Source organism: Mustela nivalis, assembly GCF_964662115.1.
Source record: "Mustela nivalis genome assembly, contig: HAP1_SCAFFOLD_958, whole genome shotgun sequence".
NCBI lineage: Eukaryota > Metazoa > Chordata > Mammalia > Carnivora > Mustelidae > Mustela > Mustela nivalis.
The window spans coordinates 34,676-56,708 of NW_028135706.1; the positions used below are offsets into that span (position 1 = coordinate 34,676).

At 41.3% G+C, this 22,033-nt stretch overlaps 1 long non-coding RNA gene across 1 annotated transcript; it reads left to right on the plus strand.

The window, feature by feature from the left end:
- Positions 1-9,918: 9,918 nt before the first annotated feature.
- On the plus strand, positions 9,919-18,720 carry LOC309857613. The gene is made up of 3 exons (XR_014307811.1): positions 9,919-10,076; positions 11,218-11,280; positions 18,701-18,720. It is a non-coding gene; the product is annotated as an uncharacterized lncRNA (long non-coding RNA).
- Positions 18,721-22,033: the final 3,313 nt, after the last annotated feature.

Consider the following 22,033-nt stretch of genomic DNA (forward strand, 5'->3'; position numbering starts at 1 on the left):
ACCAACTGAGCCACCCAGTTGTCCTGTCTTTTCATTCTCTTAACAGTGTCTTTTACAGAGAAGTTTAATTTTAACAAAGTCCCTCTCATCAATTTTTTTCTTTCGTAGATCATGCTTTTGGTTTTATATCTGAAAAGTCATTGCCAAATCCAAGGATCCCTGCATTTTTTCTTATGTCATCTTTAAGAAGTTTTGCATTTTACGTTTAGGTTTTGTGAAAGGTGTGAAAAGTTTGTTTTTATTCTTTTCATTTGTTTGTTTTTTCTTATCAATGTCCCATTGTTCGGTTCCATTTGTTGAAGACTGTCCTTGCCATTGAGTTGCCTTTGCCTGTGTGTGTGGATGTTGTTCTGGGCTCTCCACTCTGTTCCAAGCACCTGTCTCTTTTGCCAGGCACCTTCTGTCTTAATCACTATAGCTTTAATAGTAAGTCTTGAGATTGGGTGGTGGCAATCCTCAATTTCCTTTTTTTCCCCGCTCTTTAATATTTTGTTGACTACTCTGGGACTCTTGGTTTTCCAGTTTTCCATCCAAATTTTAGAGTCAACATGTTGGTATCCACAGAATAACTTCCTGGCATTTTGATTGGGATTGCATTGAGTCTGTCGATCAGTTTGGGAAGAACTGACCTCTTAACAGTATTGAGTGCTCTTACCCAAGATTATGGACTTTCTTTCCACTTCACATCTTACCTTGCTTGTTATCTTTCATCAGAATTTTATACTTTTTCTCATATAGATCTTGTGCATATTTCGTTAGATTTGCACCTAAGTATTAATTTTTTTGGTATGCTAATGTAAATGGTCTTGTGTTTTTAACTTCAAATTCCACTTGTACATTGCTGGTATATATGAAAGCAATTGACTTTTAAATTTTTTAATTAAAATTCAATCTCGTTAACATACAGTGTACTTTTAGTTTCATGATTAGAATTTCGTGATTCATTGGTTGCATACAACACCCAGAGCTCATCCCAACAAGTGCCCTCCTTAATACCCCTCACCCAGTTACCCCAACTTTCCCCTCTCCAGTAACCCTCAGTTTGTTTCCTGTAGTTAAGTCTCTTGTGATTTGCCTCCCTGTCTGTTTCCATTTTTCCTTCCCTTCTCCTATATTCATCTGTTGTTTCTTAAGTTCCACATGTGACTGAAACTATATGGTATTTGTCTTCCTCTAGTTACATCCATGTCCTTGCAAATGGCAAGATTTTGTTCTTTTTGATGGCTGAGTAATGTGTGTGTGTGTGTGTGTGTATACCACATCTTCTTTATCCATTCATCTGTTGATGGACATCTGGGCTCTTTCAATAGTTTGACTATAAACATCGGGGTGCTTTTGCCCCTTCAAATCACTTTGTGTACTTTGGATAAACATCTAATAGGGCAATTGCTAAGTCGTTGGGTTGTTACATTTTTAACTTTTTGAGGAGCCTCCATACTGTTTTCCAGAGTTGCATTCCCACCAACAGTGTAGGAGGATTCCCCTTTCTCCACATCTTCGCCAACATCTGTTGTTTCCTGACTTGTTAATTTTAGCCATTTTGACTGATGTAAGGTGGTATCTCATTGTGGTTTTGATTTGTATTTCCCTGATGCTGAGTGATGTGGAGTCCTTTTTCATGTATCTGTTGGCCATTTGGATGTCTTCTTTGGTCTGTTCATGTCTTCTGTCCATTTCTTGACTGGATTTTTTTGTTTTTTGGATGTTGAGTTTGATAAATTCTTTATAAATTTTGAATACTGGCCCTTTGTCTGATACATCATTGGAAAGCAATTGACTTCTGTATTTTAACTGTGTATTGTGCAGACTTGCTATAATCACTTGACTAGTTTCAGGAGGGTGTGGGGTGTGAAGTCTTTGTATTTTCTGTAGACAGTCATGTCATCTGTGAACAAAGTTTTATTCTTTCCCAGGTTGTATACCTTTTGTTTCCTTTTCTTACCTTATTTCATTAGTTTGGCCTTCCAGAATAGTATTGAATAGTAGTAGTAGAAGGGACATCCTTGCCTTGATTCCCTGTCTTCTATTTTCTCAGTATTAATATCATGTTAGCTGTGGATTTTTGGAAACATTCTTTATCAAGTTGAGGAAGTCCTCCTATTCTTAGTTTCCTAAGGGTTAATAATGAAGAGGTGTGGATTTTGTTAAATGTTTTTTTTCCTCCCTTCATTGATATGATCATGTGATTTTCTTTCTGTTGATATGATGGATCACATTGATTTTCTAATGTTGAACATTTTCTAATGTTGCATACCTGGAATAAATCCTACATGGCCCTGGTGTATAATTTTTTAATATAGTGTTTGCTTTTATTTGCTAATTTTTGTTGAAGATTTTTGTGTCTGTGTTCATGAGAGATACTAGTTTGTAGTTTCTTTTCTTGTAGTATTGGTTTTGGTGTCAGGGTAATAATGATCTCCTAGAATGATTTAGGAATGATTTAGGAAGTACTCCTTCTAGTTTTACTTTCTGGAAGAGATTTTAGAGAATTGTGTAGTATTCCATAAATGTTTGGTTGAATTTACAGTGATTGGGATTGTTAGCAGTAGCCCTCCCTTCTTTCATCTGATATTAGTAATTTATGTCTTCTAGCTTTTTTTCTTTGTTTGACTGGCTAAGGGTCTATCTGTTTTATTGATGTTTTCAAAGAAACAGACTTGGGGTTTATTGATTTAAAAAAAAATTCCTGGTTTTAATTACATTGATTTCTGCTCTAATTTTTATTTTTTTTTCTACTTCCTTTAGGGTTTTTTTAAATGATTTTATTTGACACAGAGAGAGTCAGTGAGAGAGGGAATACAGGCAGGAGGAATGGGAGATGGAGAAGCAGCCTCCCTGAGCAGGAAGGACCCTAGGACCATGTCCTGAGCCAAAGGCAGATGATTAACCAACTGAACCACCCAGGAGCCCCTCCTTATTTTAGATTTGATTTTGTTGTTGTTGCCTAAAATGGAAGCTTAGATTATTGACTTTAATCTTTTTTTTTCTAATATTTGCATTCAGTACTGTATTTTCCCTTTAAGCAACATTCCACACATTTTGCTACATTGTATTTTTTTGAGACTGGTCTCCTGTCATTTAGAAGTGTGTCATTTAATCTCCATGTATTTTGGACTTCTTCAACTATCTTCTGTTACTGATTTTTAATTCCATTGTGGTCTGAGAACATACTTGGTATAATTTTTATTTTTAAAAATTTGTTGTGTTTTGTGGCCCAGAATTATTCTGTCTTGATGAGTGTTCCATATGAGCTTAAGAAGAATGTGTGTTGCACTATTACTGGGCGAAATAGTCTGTGTACATCTGTTGTACGGTAATTGATGGTGGTGTTAAGTGTGCCATGTCTGGACTGAATCCTTGTTACCCTGCTGCTGGATCGGCCCATTAATGATAGAGAAGTGTTGAAGTCACCAGCTGTGATAATGGAATTGTTTATTTCTCCCTGCAGTTCTGTTAGGTTGTGTCTCACCTGTGTTGATCAGGCACACATACCTTAAGGATAATTGTGTCTTCTTGGTCAGTCGATTTCTTTATCATTATGTAATGCTGCTCTTTATGCCTGATAATTTTCCTTCTCTGAAATCTGCTTTGTCTGAAATTCATGTAGCTACGCCATTGTTCCTGTGATTAGTGTTACTTTGGATTTTTTTTAATGTATCCTAGCATTTAGCTTGTTGATATTTAAGTTGTTTCATTTTTCATCAAAATATAATTCACAAAGCATAATAGTTGCCATTTTAAAGTGTACTCTTCTCTGGTTTTTAGTATATTTACTGTGTATATGGTACATACGTCACTTCTGTCTAATTCCAGAATGCTTCCATCACCCGAAAAATAAACCTCTTACTTCCAATTCTCCCCTCCCCTTATTCCCTGGCAATCATGAATCTACTTTCTGTTTTTATGGATTTGCCTTTTCTGGAACATCTCATATCAGTGGAATTGTATAACACGTGACCTTTTGTGTCTGGCTTCCTTTAACCTGAGAGTAGAATGTTTTCAGACTTCACTCGTGTTGTAGCATGTAACAGTTTATTCCTTTTTATGGTTGTGTAAGAGGCTCTTCCACATTTTATGTATCCATTCATCAGTTGATGGACGTTGGGTATATACTCTTTTGGCTGTTACGAGCAGCGCTGCTGTACACATTCATGTACAGGTTGTGGCAGGAACATCTGTTGTCAGTTCTGTCGGTGTCATACCCCTAGACGTAGAACTGCTGGGTAATTGTATGTGTGTAACTTCTTGAGGAGCTACCGAGCTGTTTGCTGCCTTAGCCACACTGTTTTACATTCTCACCGACAATATAGGAGGGTTCCAGCTTCTCCGCCTTCTTGCCAGCACTTTTCTTCTTCTTTTTTTTTCTTTTTCTTTTTCTTATTTTACCATAGTTGTCCTAGTGGGTGTGACGTGGCATCTGCATGTGCTTTTGATTCGCATTTCCCCAATGACTAAGGATGTCGAACATCCCGACATGTGCTCTTGACCGTCTGTGTATCATCTTTGGAGAAATGTCTATTCAAAAGTCTTTGGCTTGTTTTTAAATTAGGTTATTTGTCTTTTTGTTGTTGAGTTCTAAGAGTATATTTGCATATACTGGTTATTAGATCCTTGTCAGACAAATGATTTGCAGATACTCTCTCCCATTCTGTGGGTTGTCTTTTCACATTCTCCGTAGTGTCCTTTGACACACGAAAGTTTTTATTTTGATCAAGTTCAGCTTATCTAATATTTCTTATTGCTTTGTGTATCATGTCTAAGAAAGCTTTTCCCGATCCAAAGTCATACAGATTTTCACCTGTTTTCTCTGAGTGTTACAGTTTTGACTCTTACATTTAAATCTTTGATCCATTTTGAGTTATATTTTTGTGTATGTGTGACGTTGCTGTTCCAAGTTCATTCTTTTGCATGTAGATATTCACTTGTCCCAGTAGTAGGCACTCGAAAAGACTGTCCCCCCCCCCCATTAAATGGTCTTGGCATCCTTGTGAAAAATCAGTTGACCATAAATGTATGGGTTGTAAATACTTTCTTTTTGAATACTTGGGGAATCTACACTATAAAGTAAAACCATTCCTAAAGTAGTAAAACCATTCTTGGTTAAGTGAAATGGGTCTCTATTATGGCACTGTGAGTTTGGGTTTGCTTTTCACAGCAAACACTGCCTAACCCAGTATTCACAGATGTTCCGAGTTATTTAGTCATGTGTTATGCAACTTTTGTTTATCTGAGAACAAATGCATAAATGGTAAGTTGAGTACTAATATTACCTAATAGCATTTGTTCACTGAGGCTAAGTTATATGATTTACTTACTTATTTATTTATTTATTTATTTAAGATTTTATTTGAGAGTGAGAGAGTGCAGGAGCAGGAGGAAGGGACAGAGGGAGAAGCAGGCTCCTTGCTCAGCAGAGCGCCTGATGTGGAACTCAAACCCAAGAGACTGGGATCATGACCTCAGCCAAAGGCAGATGCTTAACCACATAGGCACCCCAGTTATACAATTTAGAATGCCATCATGAAGTTCAAGAACTTCAACAATGTATAACTGAGGCAGGGAAAGTGATCGACCTAAAGGTATACAGTTGATGAGTAGGATGGCCAGGATTATGAACCGAGACCCCCTCCCGTGATGTACTACATAACTATGATGTAAGGTCTGAAATTGTCTCCGGAGAGAAAGGTCCAGGCTAATTTGGTCACCAGTGTAAGGAGCAGGTGGCTTTCTGTAGATGACTGTGAAATTACGGTTTTAAATGAAGTCCTTCTCTCTGACACTAGCAGGGTCAGTCTTTGGTTGATTAACTAAAAAAGTCAGTTTAAACAAGTACTCTTAGGGAATGGTACATACAGTTTTTAGCATTTTATTTGGAAAAAAATATGTACATTTATTCTCCATTGAAACAGTGCCAGGTCTTTTCTCTGGAAACTGGCCTGCAGATTAGATTTCTGAGTTATCACAGCACTTGGGTCGCTCAATAGGTTAGGCATCTACCTTCGGTTCAGGTCATGACCTCGGGGTCCTGGGATGGAGTCCCACATTGGGCTCCCTGTTCAGCAGGGAATCTCCTCCCATTGCCCCTTTCCCTGCTCATACTGTCTGTCTGTGTCTCAAATAAATAAAAAGAATCTTTAAAAAAAGCTTTCTATGTTGTCGTTTTTTGCATTCAGTTTCAGTTTCTTTAACTGAATTGAGTGAGAATCCTGTGATCACTCCCTCCCTGCCTGGTACTTGGTCATCTCACCCATACCTAACTTAGCAAAAATTTTCTTATTGGTTTCTTTGTATCAAATCTTTCCAAAGTAGCTGTGTTAGTTTTCAAAAGAACAGTGATTTTTTTTTGCAGTCATATTTTGTTGGTTTACATAGTGTTTAATGAAAAGTAAGTGTAGGTGTCCTTAACTAGTTTGGGAATCATCACATTTGATTCTTGCTGACTAAACAGGTCATGGAGTAGCAGAGTCACAGGGGAATTAGATAGTAATTTATTGCCTCTAAGCATATAAGCCTACCAGGGTATCACAGTATTGTAAAGGGGAAACACAGGATAGCTAATCCTGTGAGACCAATACTTGGAAATAGGTTATGAAAGATTTGGAACATCTGTTCAATGGGACACTCAGCATGCACATAAAATATTAATAGAAATGTATGTGTTTTATGTAAAGACATTCAAGTTATATTTTTAGATGGGAAATTTTTTTAATAGAATGGGTTTTTATTTTTTATTTTTTTATTCTTTTTTAAAGATTTTATTTATTTATTTGACAGAGAGAGAGAGAGGTCACAAGGAGGCAGAGAGACAGGCAGAGAGAGGGGGGAAAGTAGGCTCCCGGCTGAGCAGAGAGCCTGATGTGAGGCTTAATCTCAAGACCCTGAGATATGACCTGAGCCGAAGGCAGAGGCTTAACCCACTGAGCCACCCAGGTGCCCCTAGATGGGAAATAGTTTAGAAGAGCATGAATATTTGTGTGTGTGTGTGTGTGTGTGTGTGTACACATATGTGTGTGTACACACATACATAGAGAAGGTCTGGGGTTTCCATTCAAGATGGTCGCATAGGAGGATCTTGAACTCATCTCTTCTATGAAATACACACTGAATCTATAGCTCCATATGGAAAAATTTCCTGTGGAAAAAACCCTACAACTAGCTGAGTGACTCCTACACATTAGGTGAGTAAGGAAAAAAAACCTATGTTGAAGTAAGAATCAGTCTTGCCATAAACCCCACCCCTGGTACAGCGACCTGGGATTGGGAGGGTACTCAAAACCCCAGGCTTCTCCCTGAGGAGCAAAGGGTTTGAGCCCCACTTCTGGCACCCCAACTTCCAAGACGTACATCTAAGAGACAAGACCCCAAAACATCCAGCTTTGAAAGCCATCAGAGCTTGCACCCATGAGACCCATAAGGCTATAGCAAACTGAGAAACAGTTCTTAAAGCAGTCCCGCGAGTAGACTGACCCACCCTGGAACTCAGCACAGAAGCAGCAGACTGAAATGGGATCAGATTTCTGTGAAAGAGGCTCATTTGCTTATCTTAAAGCCCTGAGGGGCAGGCATCTAATTTAACGTGGATCTGGGAGCCTAGTAAGGTATTCTCCAAAGATGGAGCTGATGGGTACCATCTTTGCGCTGTCCCTCTACCTCGCTTCTGCTTTCTGGTATCTCCTGGAAAGGAGCTTGAATGCTCGTATGATGCCCCGAGGTTTGCAGTTGCTACCCAGGTATACCTCTAGATCACCTGGCTCTAGCGGCTAGCAAGACTCACACTCACGGTAGTGAGTATCACAATATTTACAACAACCAAGACTTGGAAATAACTAAAGTGTCCACCAATGGGGTGAATGGATAAAGACAATGTGTGTGTATACGATGGAATACTAACCATAAAAAGAAGGAAGTCTTGCCATTTGCAACAACATGGATGGACCTTGAGGATATTGTGCTGAGTGAAATAAGTCAGACAGAGAAAGAGAAATACTGTATGATCTCCCTCACATGTGGAATCTAAAAAACAAAACAAAATGAAGTCATAGAGAACAGATTGGTGGTTGCCAGAGGCGAGGTTGTAGAGGAAATAGATGAAGGGGTCCAGTGGTATAAACTTCCAGTTAATAAGATAAGCCTTGGGGATGTAATGTACATCATAGTGACTGTAGTAAATAATACTGTGTATTATTGTATATTAATTTTATTATTTTTTATTAGAAATATGTATTTTTAGCCCCAGGGTTACAGGTCTGTGAATTGTCAGGCTTACACACTTCCCAGCACTCACCGTAGTACATACCTTCCCCAATGTCCACAACCCCACGACCCTCTCCCTACACCCCTCCCCCCAGCAACCCTCAGTTTGTTTTGTGAGATTAAGAGTCTCTTATGGTTTGTCTCCCTCCCAATCCAATATTTTTTTTTAAGATTTAATTTATTTATTGGACAGACAGAAATCACAAGTAGGCAGAGAGGTAGGCAGAGAGAGAGGAGGAAGCAGGATCCCCGTTGAGCAGAGAGCCCGATGTGGCCTCGATTCCAGGACCCTGTGATCATGACCTGAGCCGAAGGCAGAGGCTTTAACCCACTGAGCCACCCAGATGCCCCCCTCTGAATCCAATCTTGTTTCATTTTTTCTTCCCTACCCCCACACCCCCCACTTTGCCTCTCAAATTCCTCATATCAGGGAGATTGTATGATAATTGTCTTTCTCTGATTATTTCACTCAGCATACCCTCTAGTTCCATCCACGTCATTGCACATGGCAAGATTTCATTTCTTTTGATGGCTGCATAGTATATTATATATATATATATATATATATATATATATATATATATATTTTAAGATTTTATTTATTTATTTATTTATTTGACAGAGATCACAAGTAGGAAGAGAGGCAGGCAGAGAGAGAGGAGGAAACAGGCTCCCTGCTGAGGAGAGACCTGATGTGGGGCTCGATCCAAGGTCCCTGGAATCATGACCTGAGCCGAAGGCAGAGGCCTTAACTCACTGAGCTACCCAGGTGCCGTATATTATTATATATTTAAAGTTGCTAAAGCTTAATAGTTCTTAGCACAAGAAAAAAATGTGTATGTTTGGTGATGGATGTTAACTAGTCTTAGGGTGATCATTTCACAACAGATAAAAATATGGAATTTTTATGTTGTACGCCTGAAACTAACATGTGTCCATTATATGTCAGTTTCTTTAAAAAGTAATTGATATTTTATTTTTTTTAAATTATTTATTTATTAGACAGAGATCACAATTAGGCAGAGAGGCAGGCAGAGAGAGAAACAGGGAAGCAGGTTCCCTGCTGAGCAGAAAGCCCAATGTGGGCTTGAACCCATAACCACTGAACCAGCCAGGCACCCCAAAAGTAATTTATATTTTAAAGAGAAAGACTATGGCACCTGGGTGGCTCAGTCAGTTAAGCGTCTGCCTTCGGTTGAGATCTTGATTTCAGGGTCTTGGAATGAACCCTGACATCAGGCTCCCAGCTCAGCAGAGAGCTGGCTTCTCCCTCTGCCCCTCCTCCCACTTGTTCTCTCTGTCTCTCTCTCTCAAATAAATAAAATCTTAAAAAAAAAAAAAGTAAAGAGACCAAAACAAAGTCTGGAAGGATGTGAATCGCTGTGTTAAAATTAAGAAGAAAAAGCTGTTTCTATTTTGAGAAGAGCCTCTTTGAAATGTATAATTAAAAGAAATAAAATGCCTGTAGAGTTAGGCAACAGGAGAGAATGGTCTTGGTGAGGGGCCCCCTTTCCCATAATCTTAGAAAGTGAGCAGACCCCCTGATGTCCTGTGTGTGTTCCCCTGCAGTAATACAGCCTCTTATTCTTTCGCTGATCTTATTTTTCTATGTAAAATGTGGTATCAGTGCAATCATTTTTTCTTTCTGGTTTGATTTTCAGGAAGATTTCGACATCGATCACTTTGTGTCTGACTGTAGGAAGCATGTCCAGCTGGAGGAACTAAGAGGAGATCTGGAACTCTACTATAAACTTCTTAAAATAGCCATGGTCGAGATCATCAACAAGGATTATGCAGATTTTGTCAACCTTTCCACAAACTTGGTAAACCTGAAATTCACAAGTCCTACACACACACACACACACACACACACACTTTCTCTCTCCTTCATATTTATTAAAAGGGCAGAGTTTTTAGAAACCTTTCAGTTGATTACCCCACCAACCCCACCAGAAACTTGAAGAAATTACCAATTTCATTAATAAAAGAACTAAACTTTTTGGAATACATTTTTTTGTTTTAGTTTTTATTTATTTAAGGTTGCTCTAGTTTGATTATGTTTCAAATTCATTAGTCAACAGTGAAAAGTAAAGGATAATACCCAAGAGGTTGTTTTATTAGTTGGTAAGTGATTACCCTGAAGTCTTCCTTGATTTAGACTAATTTGTAGGAGCAAATGTCCACCACTCTTACAATGTTTAATTTACTCCCAGGTATATCTGTTAGCCAGAACTAGGTTGAGGGAACATTGGCCAATATTGATATTTAAAAAGTTTGGTTTTATAAAAATATAAGAATGATTTGCAGTGAGCTTATCAATTGTTTGTAAAAGCCATTTAGAAATGTTGAATTTTGTTACTTGGCAGAAAAGTCTCCTTGTTGATGCTTCATTTTGTTTTAAATCTGTTTGTCCAGAGAAGCACAGAAAGTTGCAGCTCCATGGGAATTTCAAGAAGCATTAAAATTAATGATGCACATTTGCTTTTGGGAAATATACCACTAAGATAAATATCCCAATAGGATTAAAAACCTAGAAAATTTTACTTCTGTTTAATTTCTATTTTTCTCAAGGCTTATAATAATGTTTAAGAGAGACGTAGCCCGTCAGACTTTCACATCAGCTGGCTGAGTATCATCAATTACAGACAGAGAACTGTTCACCTTCTGTGAAAATTTTTCACATTCATTTAAAATATCATCTAAAGGCAAATTGTTCTTAAGGAAACTTTCGTTTCTCCTGACTTCCCTTATTTTTATAGTTTCATGTATTTCAACAGATTTTTTTCATATTCTATGAACAACATTAATGGCCAAATAACACTTCTGTTGTTTAGCTAGTTATGTAGTAAAATACGGTTGTGCCAAAAAAATAACTTAAATCTGGTACTGCTTTGATCGTTAAATAGATACGTCACTATTACTCCTTATCGTGATGTGTTTGTGCCAACCTGGTTTTGCCTTTAGGTTGGCATGGACAAAGCCCTCAATCAACTTTCTGTGCCTTTGGGACAGTTACGAGAAGTTCTGGTAAGTCCCCAATTAATGAAAACAGTCTTCTGTGACGCCTGTTGTCCTCGTCGGCTTTTCTCTAAGAATTCTTTTCATCTGTTAGTTTGGTGGTACTGGTGGTTGTATTTTAATGGTTCATGATTATAATATTCACCTTCAGAAGAGTTGTAAATGATTTTGTTTTTGCATATGCTAAAAACCTAAAAAAACATATTCGATTTGAAGAAGACATATTCTCAGAGTAGACAACCTTAAAATGTCAGGGGAGAGGAAGCATATTTCCAAATTCAACTTATTAATGCCACTTTGGTCATATGTAAGTGGTTTCTAACTTACGAATGACTTGTATTTTAACAGTTTGTAATCTTGTAAATATCCCCCCCCCACCCCACGTAATCTACGTGTGGTTAGGTTCCTGGGCTGATCTACAAAAACTGTGTAATCCCTAATGGAACTAAAGGATAATATAAATAAAATGTAATACTTAATAAATGTTACATTTGCATGTTCTCTCAGAAAAATCTCTGTTGTGGGAATGGGACTCCCCACCTCTAAGCCATTGGGAATAGGAACTCCACCTGGGTGAATAGTGGAGGGGCAGTTGTGGCATCACTTCTAACAAAAAACTGTGCTGCCCTGTCTCCCCTCCCGCCCCCCCCCCATCTGTGTCTGGTGCCCTGACTTACAGCCTCTGTCCATTCTGATGCCCTGTCGTAAACTTGTCATAAACGACACCATCCTTCCTTGTGTGTCTCCTCTAGCTTGAGTGGCCTCTTGCGTCCCTCCCCTAAGACAGTGCCTGCATCCTAGAGAGAATATAAGGAGAACATAATTTAAGGGAAGACACAGTACATGGTTAGAACCAAGAAAAATGCAGAGTGATGGAAATATCAGTGCTGAGAAGCCTAGGGGAGGGGCAGGCAGGAAAGAGTTCGTGAAACAGGTAAAAATCTTGAGTTGTGCCTTGAGGTAGCCAATACTTTCCATGGTTTATGTCTCATTTGAATTTTACAAAATCGTGTTAAAGATACTTTTCCTTGGAATGGAAGGGATTTTCATGGTCCGCTGTTGGATTCCACACCAGCCGCTGTGGGGCTCTCCCACTGCCTCCTTGGTGTGCCTCTTCCTCCCGGGGCCTCATAGTGGTGTTGTTTCCCAAGCCTAGCCTTCCTTTGGCCTCCCACTCTTCTCTCGAACCCCCTCCCTGGAGGCAGATTTGCTCTACTCACACAGGCTCCTGTCCCGCCTCACCCCCTGCCATCACCGTATCCCCTCCATTTTCCATGGCCTGTTTTTATGGCCACTTTGGTCCTGCTCAGCTACAGGCCTGACCTGCCTTTCTGGTCCCAACTCTGAAGCTGTTCTGTGAGATTCTCAGACCACTGAGGGATACGACTATATCTGTCTTCATTGCATCCCTGTAGGCTGCCACAATACTGACGTCCAGGAGGTGTTTCATAATGTTGATGGAGTGAATTAATTCACCTTCCTTGGAATTTTTGTGATATGCCTACTTCATTCTAGTTGTTTCTGTTAACCTTTGTTTTGGCCCTAATTCCTAATTATCTCTTTATTCATTAGCTTCTGGACATGTTTCTCTACCTCTGTGCTCTGCCTTTTTCTGGTCTTCTGTTCTTCATTCTTGATTCCTGGTATTCCCATACCCACATTTCATCATCATGCATCAGTGCTTTGACATTCTTTCGTTCTCCAAAATATGCAGAATCTAAAGACTTCATCTCAGTGAAGTTGGCCCTCCATTCCTATTTCTGCTTCTCTCCAGAAGGAAGCCTGCAGTGCACATGGCTGTGTGCCTGTCTGAACCTGCCCCTGAGTGTGTGTGCACTTACATCTGCTCCCCATCCCCTCCCCACCTCGGCAGCTGTGTACACATGGCTTTCAGAGTCCGATTCGAGCCCCGTCGAATTTCCAGACTCTCCTGTACTTTGCTTCATATTATCTGTTCTCCATTCTAAGCCCCCTCATCCCCATAACTTTCACTGTATATGTCATTCTTCTTGTGGCCATGCAACCCTGCCTTCGTGTCATTATGCCCCCAGGTCATGAGTCCCCTCAACAGTAACTGTGTCTGGTATATCATGTTTTTTTTTTTTTTTTTGGTCAATATCTGCATAGTACTGGTGCACAGGTATTAATTTCTGTGGAATTAAATGAGATGTAGGAAATTGATAATGTGACAAAACAATGTCTGTAATACATTTTCTTTATTATTCTTTTAAAGAGCCTCAGGTCATCAGTCAGTGAAGGAATTCGGGCAGTAGATGAACGAATGTGTAAACAAGAGGACATAAGAAAAAGGTACCCTCCAGTAGATTTCATTTTTTTTTAAAGATTTCATTTATTTATTTGACAGAGAGAAATCACAAGTAGATGGAGAGGCAGGCAGAGAGAGAGAGAGGGAAACAGGCTCTCCGCTGAGCAGAGAGCCCGATGTGGGACTCGATCCCAGGACCCTGAGACCATTACCTGAGCCGAAGGCAGCGGCTTAACCCACTGAGCCACCCAGGCGCCCCCTCCAGTAGATTTCTTATGCTGCATGCCAGTTGAAGCCCTCTCCTCTTGTCTCCACGAACTTGTCAGCACTATTCAGCTTTTTTCTTTTTTTTTTTAATTTAGCTTTTTTTCAAAGCTCTCACGCATGTGCATTTTATGCATTATGTCACGTTATCTACCTGAAATAAGAAGACAGAATTTCAGAGGTACCCACACGATCTCAAGATCACCCACTTTTTCCAGAACAAGAAACAGTGATAACTGTTGTCGGTGCAGCGCTTGACAGTTAACGACTGTATAAATTGTCAGCAGCCCTGTAAAGAAAATAGGCCTATATCAGAGACTAGGGGAGAAGTGGGCTTTCCAAAGCAAGCTCAGGATTCTGCCGTAGGTTTGCTGTTATTTTCTGATCCTGTGTTCTTTATGTTCTGGTGTTCACTTTAATTTTTTCAATTCCCAGTAGTTAGCATGCGGTGTTGGCTTAGTTTCAGGTGTGTGAGACAGGCAACGGCTCTGTACATCTGAGGGCTCACCCCGGGAGTGTGCCCCTTAGTGCTATCTCCAGTTCCAAGTGTCCCCGATATCATTCATGATCATAACGATGTAGGGGCACAGCGGGCATTGGGAGTCTGGGCTTCTGACTCTCGCCTGCTGCTCTGTACAATGTTTTCTATGTGTATTATTAGCATATTTGTTAAAATCTCAGTGGGGAGAAGCCTGTTTGAGGGACAGGCTTCTGTTTAATTCGCCTCTGGATCTCCTCACAGCTTTTGTCCAAAGAATGCTTGTCGTGCGCTTCCAGACAAAACAGTAAGCTTTGTGAGAGCAGGGTGTATTTCTTGCTTTATTTTCTCGTGCCCCCCCACCCTCTCCCCCCCCCCCCGTCGGAATGAATATCGAGCTCCCAGGGGTGTTCATTATTATTATTATTTATTGAATGGATGACTTTGTATTTTTTTGTTCTTTAAGGATGAGAGTTTTCATAATGTCCCTCAACCTCTTTGATAATATTTGTAGTGTAAAAGGTCTTTAATGATTTGGTGCTTGGGCATATAGGTATATGCACATGTAAACTGAGAGGGCCAGTACAATCGGAAGACAAAGTTAAAACATGAATAAAGGGCCATAAGAAAACAAATGGAGGGGCGCCTGGTGGCTCAGTTGGTTAAACGTCCGACTCTTGATTTTGGCTCAGGTCATGATCTCAGGATCATGAGATTGAGCCCCGCATTGAGGTCTGTGCTCAGCAGGATGTCTGCTCGAGATACTCTCTCTCCCTCTGCCCCTCCCCTGCACGCGCACATGCAGTCTCTCTCTCTCTCAAATAAACAAATCTTTTTTAAAAAAATAGGAAAGAAATGCCCATAGAAAGATTCAGGATGGGGAAAAAAAGAAATAAGAGTATAGAATATGAGAAAGCAAAGTCTAGGTTTTTTTTTTTTTTCCTCTATAAACTTGCAATAGAATATGGAAGTATGCTTATTCTAGAACTAAGATTTGCATTCTTGAGAATTCTGTGTTTCATAGAAATATTCAAAATATAGCATGCCCTATATATTTGAAGTTAACTTTTGGTCTTATATTTTCCTGCATTTAGCATGGGAAATAAAGATGATTAAGAGTAAAGATGGTGACGTGTTTTGTTTGCTTAATTTTTATTTTTATAGATGTGTGTGTTGAGGCTTATACAAGTTGAAAAGATTGAAAAAATCTTAAATTCACAAAGTTCGAAAGAAACCTCTGCACTAGAAGCAAGCAGGTAAGCATTTTTTTTTTAACTACGTAGCACATAAATTAATACTTCACATCCAATCTAATTAGGCGGGGACGGCTTAGTTAGAATTCATTTCTGAACAAGAAGAAAATCCAGGTTTGTGGCTAGAATGTAGCTCCAGGAGAGTGGAGAGCATGAAATAGTGAAATCTATAACACGTTCCTATAAACGCTTTGGTTATAGACCACAGTTCCAACACGTCATTATGCTTGCAGTGTAAAAGTATATTTGGAATCACCTTCCCTGAGGACTAGCAAAGTCCTGTTGATCTTTAAGGCATACCTACCATTCATCTTGGTTTTTCTCCATCTCATTTTTTTCCTAGACATGCCCAGAGTATTACCATTGATGTATTTTGCACCAGCATTATATTATTATGAAACAGTATAAAACATATCCAGTTGAAATTTACAAACAGGAAAGGAAAAACTTATGAAATAGGAAAAAGATGATGGCTCTCTTTGTTATACTGTGATTGTCTTGTTCCCTTCCTGGTGTGAATTTTCAATCAGCCAGGGTAGATGAGTGACTCAGAAAATGAGTAGTTAGGTCCTGTCAGCACTGTGAGACGCACAGTGGTGCAGTGGGAGTAGCCGGGGCTGGTCCTACACATACCAGCTGGGCTGCCTGCGTCAAGGTCGCCTGGTGCCCTGAGTGCTCTGTTGTGTGACGCTAACAGTCCCTCCCCTTGCAGGCGGAGTTAGGTTTCTAAATTTTAGGAATTAAGGTTTTAGATTTGGAAGGAACTTGAGAGACCATATGCTCCGCATGTCTCATGATGGAGATTAAGAACGGACACATCCCAAAGGAAGCGATTCTCTGGTCCTAGGTCTCTGTCCCCTTTCACATCAAGGCATTCAACTAAGTGGTCAGCCTCCACTGTGCTTGTGTCTCTAGCCCGTTGCACTCGTGCTTCTGCCCCGTTCGTCCACACTTAGCAGACAGTCTGCACGCGGCCCTTCTGCAGCCCGTGTGTCTCCAGCGGCTCTGCTTCACTGCGGCCCTTGGCAGCGCCTGCAGCTCCTCCAGCCATGTCCACGTTCGGCCCCTGGGGAGCTGGCCCTCCAGTGTTCTTCCCATCTTTGCTGTTGGTGCTGTGCTCCTCGGATAGAAACACCTCAGTGAGCTCTGTGTTTACAATCCTGTCCCTTTGCAACACTGTCCTTGATAAACAGACATTGTGCGCTTTCTTGCTCAAAATTAATTACCTTGGAGGACTTTTTTCTCCAGAAGAGCAGCTCTGAGCTCTAGAGTCAGGAAAGCCAGAGCAGTGTCAGCGCACAGTAAATCCATCATGCTCTGCCAGGCCCAGAAATGCCGAGAAAAGGATAAATAGGAAATGCGCATGGGATCAGTCAGTAGAGGTTGGGATTAGGGTTCGGCAGTGTTCGTGCCAAGCACTTGCCTTCCCTCCACACCAGTTCTGATGCTCTGGGACGGGGCACACCATGGCAGGTCTCCAGAGATTTGGGGTTTTCTTACAGTGTGTTTCCTCACTACCTGACTGCCCATCCTCAGATGTGGGATGCCTCATAGAGCCCAGGAGGGGCTTTGGGGCCTTTGTTGTGTGTTTTTTTTTCTTTCACTGTTCGACTTCCTTTTGAATGGGGTTGACGCTTTCTAATGTGGGGGGCAAGAGGGAAGTGTATCCAGTCCACTTGATGGCAGATGCACTGTGAGTGATTTCTCACCAGCTCCCGGAGCACTGAGCTTGCTCTTTCTGCCGTTGGGTAAATTTAAACTTGGAGTCCGCTGCTCTGAGCGATTTCCCAGGTTGCTGCTAGGCGGTCAGTTTTAGCTGATTGAGGAGACAGCAGTAGTTGGTACTGGGGAGGTACTTGGGAGGGAGAATGAGGCAGGCAGAGAAGAAGAGGGGGCTTCGGGTATGAACGGTAGGACAGGGCAAGAGAGAGGAGGGGGTTAGAGAATGGGAGAAGAAGGGAGAAGAAGGGCACGAATGGGAGAGCCCGAGGAACGTGGAGGAATCATGCAGTTGTACCCACACTGACCTAAAATAGCTCCATCGCCTTGCCTGGGCCCTGTGGCCCGGGCCAGGCTGCGTCGGTGGCTTCTACAACCTCCCCGCTCCTCACCCCTTGCACTGGGGCCTGCTGCACAGACAGTTTGTCATTAAAATTGATGGCGTTCAGGTGCAGGTGCCTGAGCACTGTAAGGCATGGGGGGCGGTGGGGGTGGCAGGTTTTTAACTTTGGGAATTACATTTCTCTAATTGTCTCTACTAGCCCTCTCTGGACTAGACAGATTTTGGAGAGAATTGCCACAGAATTTAACCAGTTACACTTTCATGCTGTTCAGAGCAAAGGCATGGCTCTTCTGGACAAAGTAAGACCAGCAAGGGTTGGTTTCGATTTTCAATTTGCTGTTTGCGAATTTCCTGGATGATTTTGGTTTGACCTAGCATTGCCCCTGATAATTGCTACTCTACAGGATTTTGAAGCTAGCTTTGAATTTTGTTTTTTTCAGTGTCTCCTGCTTGGGACCCTGCTTCCATTATGACACACTAGATAGATTTTGTGTAAAGACACAAGCGTAGTCTCCAAACTATGCAAGTAAAATTAATTCTGAATTTCATGTAACTTGACACATCATATGATGTAGTCAGAGTTCATTTATCCAAAGCCCTTGACTGGGTTTAAATGCACGTTTGTCAGATTTACTCCGTAGCTTAAGAGGCAAATAACTTTTTGTCTAAACTTCACTTTGATGAAGCTGACTTACTTTCAAAGAAATCATAGGAAGGGGACGCCTCAGTGGCTCAGTCAGTTAAGCCACTGCCTCTGGCTTAGGTCATGATCCCAGGGTCCTGGGATCGAGTCCCACCTTGGGCTCCTTGCTTGGCAGGAAGCCTGCTTCTCTTTCTGCCTGTGTCTCCTTGTGTGCTTGTGCTCTCTCTTGACAAATAAATAAATAAAAACCTTTAAAAAAAAAAGAACGAAAGCAATCATGGGGAGAAGAGATTCATTGTTATTCTCTAGGAAATGTTGGGATTTTAATCTTACATATATTCTGGTAGAATTAGAGGCTCGCTTTATATATATAACACTTATGTATATAAATTATACACATATATTTGAGCTTTTAGAAACTGTGGTGCCTGGACCTTCTTTCCTGGTCTCTCTGTTCTTGCAGCGTATAGCCCACATTACGGCCATGCTGTAGCAGTCCCTGGGAGGCCTGCTTCTAGAAGGGCTTCAGACTTCCAATGTGGACATCATATGGCACTGCCTCCAGACTTACGCTACAATTGACAAGACATGGGATGCAGAGGCGTTAGTTGGTCAAGTACTGGTGAAACCGTACATGGATGAGGTTTGTGCCCCCATGCACCTCATTCCACAAACACAGAGCATCTAATCTGGCTTCGTTTCTTGACTGGGTGCGAGAGAGCTCAGGGCTCTTCCTTGAAGATGCTCTTAGTTCCTGCTCTTCTGGTTGTAAGAAAAGGTTGGTCCCGCTTGGTGCCCATCAGCATGGCAGGAATCAGGCATGCGCTCTGGTCTCTTACAGTGATGCCATAACTCAGGGATCATCTTAATTTAGTAGGGGTGAGGGACTTGCCTAGGAAGAAGGTACGGATCAGAACATTTTCAGGTCAATTTCCATTTCCATAAGTTATACGTTAATGAAGTTGCCGAAAAGCGTGACCCCACCAAGGCGCCCGTGCCCACTGGAGGAGCTGGAAGACAGCTCTGTGCGCAGGGAAAGTCTGTGAGGGGAAGCGTCTTCGCAGAATTGATGTGGCCTAAGTCTTGAAGACCATGGGGGAGTTTTCCAGGCTAGGAAGGTGGGAGGGAGGGAATATTCAAAGATAAAGGGCTTTGAAGGGCGATTTAGCGGGGTAGTACCTTAAGTCCAGAACTTAGTTACCCAGTGTTCTTGACCTTTAAGGATACAGTTAAATACAGGGAGTCAGTGTATCCTGCCTCTGAGCGGCCGGAGTATGGGCTGCACCATGTGAGGCCGCCAGCAATCAGCAGCTTCCAACTTAGAGAGCGTCGGTTTCATCTAGTTCAAGCTGACAGAAGTCATGAAGCCAGTCTCAGCGTTTGAGGGCTTTCTTCCAGTCACCTGCCAGTGCGAGTGTTCTTTCTGTCTGGTAAGTATAAAGCTACCCACCATGACTTCAGGATAAAAGGCTTCAGTTTTAAAACGAGACAGTATCCCAGTGATAGAAGTGAAATTGAAGGATTAATTTCAGTAATCTTCTCAGCTTTATTAAGACTCTAAAAGTAAATAATCTGTCAGTTCTTTGTATGTATCCTATTATAGTTCATAGCTCTCTCTGTGAGGGTGAAAAAGATCACATTATTCTTTGTCACTAAATGAAAATATTTTAGTTATTTAATTTATGCCCTTTTCATTGAACTGAATCTAATATGCTAAATTAGGGAAGTACTTTACATTTCCGTGTCATTAAATGAACTGTGGCCACGTTTGTATTTTAAGTTTGTATGCTTGTCATTCACCTCCTGCAACTCAGCCTCACCAAAAAAAATTAAATACTAAAGCAAATAATATGTGTTTTCTTCCATCACTTTCCATCTCAGCCCTTTCCCTGTTCTGGACACGGTAGAGGATAAGGCCAGGGTGAAGATGGTACAGAGCTGTTGTCTGCAGATACAGTATTTCGCTTTTAAGCTCAGAAGGGAAGCAGATGAGTGTGTGTGATGTTTTAGCTTCAGGCCAGTCTCTGTCCCTCAGCCTCCGTGTCCCCCAGGGTTGGAGCAGTATTCCCAAATCCCGGGACCTAGATTTTCATGCCATTGTTACTTACCACCTGTTTAGAAAGCATACTGAGTGGGGAGGAGGAAGGACGAAGTGCATTTTTAAGGTTTACACGATTCTTTTCTCTGTAGTGTATAGTTCATACTTCTCTTTTAGGTGCTTTAAAAACAAACAAAAACACAAACAAACAAACAAATATATAAATAAAAATAAAATGCTCTTCCTTCTGCTAGGTGATTGTAGAGCAGATCGTTGAGTCTCATCCAGACGGCCTGAAGATCATGTATGCTAATAAGCTCCAGGAGGTCGTTCCTCACCACTGCCATCTTCTTCGAGAGGTCACAAGAGGAGCCATCTCAAGGTGACGTAAAATGCTGTGTATGCACCTGAGCTCAGTTTAGTGACCACCTGTCATCTCCTCATGTGCTGCTGATCCCTGGCTGTCCTGTCTGACCCGGGAACGTGGGAACGTGTGCTCTTCCCTATTTGTTACCAGTGCTGTGAGGCAGGTGTCACTTGCCTGGGTTTACAGGAAAGGGAATGAAGAGTGGGGACGAATCTCAACGGTGCCATTTGTGTGACTCCAGAGCCTCTGCTTTTCTCTTGTCTATACTGTCTCCTTAACCAGGCTCAAAATCAAAATTGGTTTCCTTCCATTATTGTAATGTCATCATCGGTCTAGAAATACCAATTCATTTTAATTCAACACGTTTTATACTGATGGCAATTAAAGTCATGAACAGTTTTCCCTCCCTCTCTTATTTCATTTCCATGGCTTTAAAGTTCTGTTTCATGAATATCCCATTACCTTCCACCATCTCCGTCATCCCAGTCCAGACCTTTGTTGCCTTTTGTTCGAGGGTAGCGGGCTCTCCCCACCTGGTCTCCCAGCTCCACCTGTCCCTCTTCATTGCAGCCCTCAGCTGTCCACCTGCCCAGAGCTCTTCAGCCTTCCTGAGTCGCTCGTGGCTTCTCATCGCCCACAGAAGAGCATCCAGTCTTCCTGGCGTAACCTGTGACCATTGGTGCTTGAGTCCTAGTGGTTCTCTGCTGTAGAACTTTCTACTGTGGAACTTTCCCCCATACCACTATGGTTCCTGGCCAGACAGGAGCACTTGACCTTCCCTAACACACCTGGTACAGAAGATCCCTGACTTCACCTTGGTTCAGTTTATGGTTTTTTGACTTTTTATAATAGTGCAGAAGTGATATGCATTTAGTTTGGATCTTTTCCCAGGCTGGCGATCTACAGTAGGGTCCTCTTTTGTAATGCTGGGCAGGGGCAGCGAGCACAGCCCCCAGGCAAACCACGTGATCACGAGGGTCAGCAACCAACACACTTGAACCGTCCTGTTCTGGCTTTCAGTGCAGTGTTCAGTAAGTTACATGAGATACCAGACACTTTATTGTGAAATAGGCTTTGTGTTAGAGGATTTTGCCCAACTGTGCAATACTGTAAGTGTTCTCAAGACATTTAAGTTTGGCGGGGCTAAGCTCTGATGTTCAGTCGCTTAGGTGTTTTCCATGCATTTTCAACTAGAGATTTCTAGCTGAACAATGGGTTTATTAGAAGCCGAGGCCGTCATAAGCCGAGGAACATCTGTCTATACTGTGCGCCTCTGTGTTTTCCTTCATTGCTTCCTGTCTCTTATTCCTTTGTCTTTCTGTTGATCTGTCACTCCACATGAAGCTCCAGTCAAATACAACTTCTTTTTTTTTTAGGTTATTTATTTATTT